At 45.1% G+C, this 4,259-nt stretch overlaps 1 non-coding gene across 1 annotated transcript; it reads right to left on the bottom strand.

The window, feature by feature from the left end:
• Positions 1–2,763: 2,763 nt before the first annotated feature.
• trnas-cga (transfer RNA serine (anticodon CGA)) lies at positions 2,764–2,847 on the bottom strand. The gene has a single exon. It is a non-coding gene; the product is annotated as a tRNA-Ser (tRNA).
• Between the last annotated feature and the right edge of the window lie 1,412 nt (positions 2,848–4,259).

Raw genomic sequence — 4,259 nt, 5'->3', positions numbered from 1 at the left:
GTACACACCGACATAGGCAGAAAGAGGGATGAGGTCCTGCAACAGGAATTTAGGGAGCTAGGTAGAAGATTGAAAGCAGGATCTCAAACGGTGTATTCTCTGGATTACTCCTGGTGCCACATGCGAGTGAGTATAGGAATAGGAGGATAGAGCAGATGAATGCGTGGCTGAGGAGATGGTGCAGGAGGGATCACTGGGTCTGTTTCTGGCGTGCAGGTTGCGTGGGTTGCACCTGAACTGGAACGGGACCACAATCTTGCTGAGAGGTTTGGTAGTGCTGTTGGGGGTGCGGGGCTGGGGTGGGGTGGTGGGTGCGGGGGCGGGGTGAGTGGGGTTGCAGGGTGCTAACATAATTTGGCAGGGGGATGGGAAACAAAGTGGAGGTACAGTAGGGGGTGATGCACAGCCAAATATAAAAGAAAAACGGAGTCACTGTGGAATGCAGAGCAAATATTGTCAAGGCACAAGTGAAAAATGCAAGACTGGATTGCATCTATTTTAATGAAAGGAATCTTACCAGTAAGGCAGATGAATTGAGGGTGAAGATTATCACATTGGATTATGATATTATTGATATCACAGAGACATGATTGAGGGAGGGGCAGGACTGGCAACTCAATATTCCAGGGTATAGAATCTACAGGCGAAACAGGGGTACATTAGGGGCCAAAGTGGCAATCTGTGTGTGGAGCTGGAGGTTATAGGTGAGGTTTTAAAAGATTACTTTTCATCTGTGTTCACTATGGAGAAGGACGATGTGGGTGTAGATATCAGGGAGGGAGATTGTGATGTACTTGAACACATTAACATTGAAAGGGAGGAATCATTACCTGTTTTAGCGTGCTTAAAATTTGATAAATCCCCAGGCCCAGGTGCGATGTATCCCAGGCTATGATGTGAGGCAAGGGAGGTGATCAGAGGGGCTTTGACACAAATTTTCAGATCCTATCTGGCCACAGGAGACGTACCAGAGGATTGGAGGACAGCGAATATGGTAACTTTCTTCAAGACGGGTTCCAGGGATAAACCAGGTAATGACAGTCTAACATCAGTGGTTGGGCAACTATTGGAAGAAATTCTGAGGGACAGGATTAATCTCCACTTGGAGAGGCAGGGATTCATTAGGGACAGTTAACATGTCTTTGTCAGGGAGGGATCGTGTCTAACTAACTTGATTGAATTCTTTGAGGTGGTGGCTAGATGTGTAGATGAGGGTAAACCAGTTGATGTAGTCAAATAGACTTTAGTAAGTCTTTTGATAAAGTCCCGCATGGGAGATTGGTTAAGAAGGTAAGGGCCCATGGGATCCAGGGAACTTTGGCAAAGTGGATCAAAAATTGACTTAGTGGCAGGAGGCAGAGGGTGGTCGTCATGGGTTGTTTGTGTGAGTGGAAGCCTGTGACAAGTGGTGTAGCGCAGGGATCACTGCTGGGACCCTTGCTGTTTGTAGTGTACATTAATGATTTAGACGTGAATATAGGAGGTATGATCAGTAAATTCGCAGATGACACGAAAATTGGTGGTGTCGTAAATAGTGAGGAGGAAAGCCTTAGATTACAGGACGATATAGAGGGGCTGGTAAGATGGGTGGAGCAGTGGCAAATGGAATTTAATCCTGATAAGTGTGAGGTGATGCATTTTGGAGGACTAACAAGGCAAGGGAATATACAATGGATGCTAGGACCCTAGGAAGTACAGAAGGTCTGGGGGACCTTGGTGTAATTGTCTATAGACCACTGAAAGCAGCAGCACTGGCAGATGAGGTGGTTAGGCAGGCATATGGGATAATTGCCTTTATTAGCCGAGGCACAGAATTTAAGAGCAGGGAGGTTATGATGGAGCTGTATAAAATGCTAGTTAGGCCACAGCTGGAGTACTGTGCACAGTACTCTGGGCAGCACCTTATAGGAGGGATGTGATTGCCCTGGAGAGGGTGCAGAGGCGATTCACAATGATGTTGCCTGACCTGGAGCATTTCAGTTATGAAGAGAGACTGAAATGGCTCCGGTTATTTTCCTTAGAGTAGAGAAGGCTGAGGGGGGACACGATTGAGGTATAGAAAATTAGAGGGGCATTGATAGGTTCGACCGGAAGAAACCTTTTCCTTAGCGGAGGTGTCAATAACCAGGGGGCATAGATTTAAGGTAGGGGGCAGGAAGTTTAGAGTGGATTTGAGGGAAGAAGTTCACTCAGAGGGTGTTTGGAATTTGGACCACACTGCCTGAAGGGTTGGTGGAGGCAGGAACCCTCACAACATTTACCAAGTATTTCGATGAGCACTTGAAACGGCAGAGAATACAAGGCTGCAGGCCAAGTGCTGAAAAATGGGATTAGAATAATTAGGTTCTTTGTGACCGGCACAGACACGATTGGCCGAAGGGCCTGTTTTTCTGCTGTATAACTCTATGACCGCCGAGTTGCGAACCATTTGCTGTTTCTTTTTAATGTCAGTCACGTTTGTGAGAGTTGTCATAACAGTAAAAAAGACTGATTACTTTCTGACCAGGAATGGAACCCAGAACGCGAGAGTGAATGCATTGAGCCCACACCACTCGAACACCAGTGAAGCTCACCCACGCCTTTCAATATTAGCTGCTTTTCCCATTTCTTCACCTTCAATAGGCTGATTTGTTTGTTTATTTCTCACATTTTTTGCCTTTTGTTCAGTTGATGACAAATCCACGATCTCTGATTGATACTGAGACATTTGAACATTTCCAACCAGCAAAGTGAGCAGTCAACTCAAGAAAAATGACACAAAGCCGCTGTGAGCAGGGTTTGAACCTGCGCAGGGTAATTCCCCATTGGATTTCGAGTCCAACGCCTTAACCACTCGGCCATCACAGCTCAGCTGCTGCTGGCTATTCTAATTAAATCATTGGTACAATGCATTAGACAATTGCTTAAATGAGACATATTCTGGGGAATCATTGCCTTTGAGCCTTGTGTTGAGTTGCATCTCCCAGTGTATGTTAAAATTCCCATGATGGAATCAGTGTAGTTTACAACACAGAAGGAATCCTCTCGATCCACCGAGCCAGCACCAGCTCATTGAAAGATCAGTCAGTTTAATCCCACAATCCAGCTTTTCCCCATCACCCTGGAAGTCAGTCCTCTTCTCTTCTCGCTATTCTCTGTTTTATGTACCTCAGAAAATTATGTATCCGCGCTGTCACTGGTCCTTTAATTCCATCACTTTAATTTTTCTAACAAGTTGATTATGTGGTATTTCACCAAATGCTTTTTAAAGTCCATCTCCACAACATCACTCACATTACCGCTACCCTCATCAACTTTAGAGATATACAGCTGCACAGCACAGGAATAGGCCCTTCGGCCCATCGTATCTGTGCCAGCTATCAAGCACCCATCTATTCTAATCCCATTTCGAGCACTTGGCCCGCAGCCTTGTATGCTATGGCGTTTCAAGTGCTCATCTAAATATTTATTAAATGTTGTGAGTGTTCCTGCCACTACCACCCCTTCAGATAGTGTGTTCCAGTTTCTTTCTCCATTAATTGGATAGACTCAGTTCAAGGTCCAAATGAACATTGGTGTGAATGGAACGTGTGCAGCCTCGAAACAGCGGTGGTAACTGAGCAATGTTAACGGCTTTAAGACCGTGAAAGTGAATGTTACAGTCTGCTAAGCCACAGTGAACTGAAATGGAAGCAAGTCAGTGTTAATAGTGGAAGGAATAATCTGAGAGAAGAGGCGGGTTTGAATGTTGGAACGTGAAGCACAGGCATGTGTAAGTGAAATGCTGTAAAAGGAGACAGTAGTTTTTTTTCTCCATCAAGAAGAAATTCATTTTCAAGAAGTAAGGATTGGTTATTTGCTGCATTCCATTAGTTGGTGCAGCAGCCGGTTTAAGACATAAAGCAAGCTCTATCTGGATTTGGAGTGGCTGTGACCACAACACAGAGTATTCACCATTATACATTCACAGTCCCACTGAAGCAGCTGCGATAGTCTAACACAATTGTTTGAGAAAGATCTTTTTTAGTGAAGAGGATTTCTCGACAAAAGCTGCCTGATCTGCTGAATCTTTCGAACATGTGATGCTTTTATTTTGGACTTTCCACCTGAGCAGCTTTTCTGCTGATATAAGAAACAGCAAGGGTCCCAGCACCGATCCCTGTGGTGCACCATTGGTCACCAATATAACACAAATTATGACCGCATTGGGAATGGAACCCCAGTTCAATGGAATTATGATCGCTGAAACCCCGACTATCAACAATTTTGGGGGATGCCAT

Source organism: Heterodontus francisci, chromosome 34 (genome assembly GCF_036365525.1).
Source record: "Heterodontus francisci isolate sHetFra1 chromosome 34, sHetFra1.hap1, whole genome shotgun sequence".
In the NCBI taxonomy this organism is placed as follows: domain Eukaryota; kingdom Metazoa; phylum Chordata; class Chondrichthyes; order Heterodontiformes; family Heterodontidae; genus Heterodontus; species Heterodontus francisci.
The sequence above is the reverse complement of the archived record's forward strand: the minus strand, read 5'-3'. Positions and strand labels throughout refer to the sequence as shown.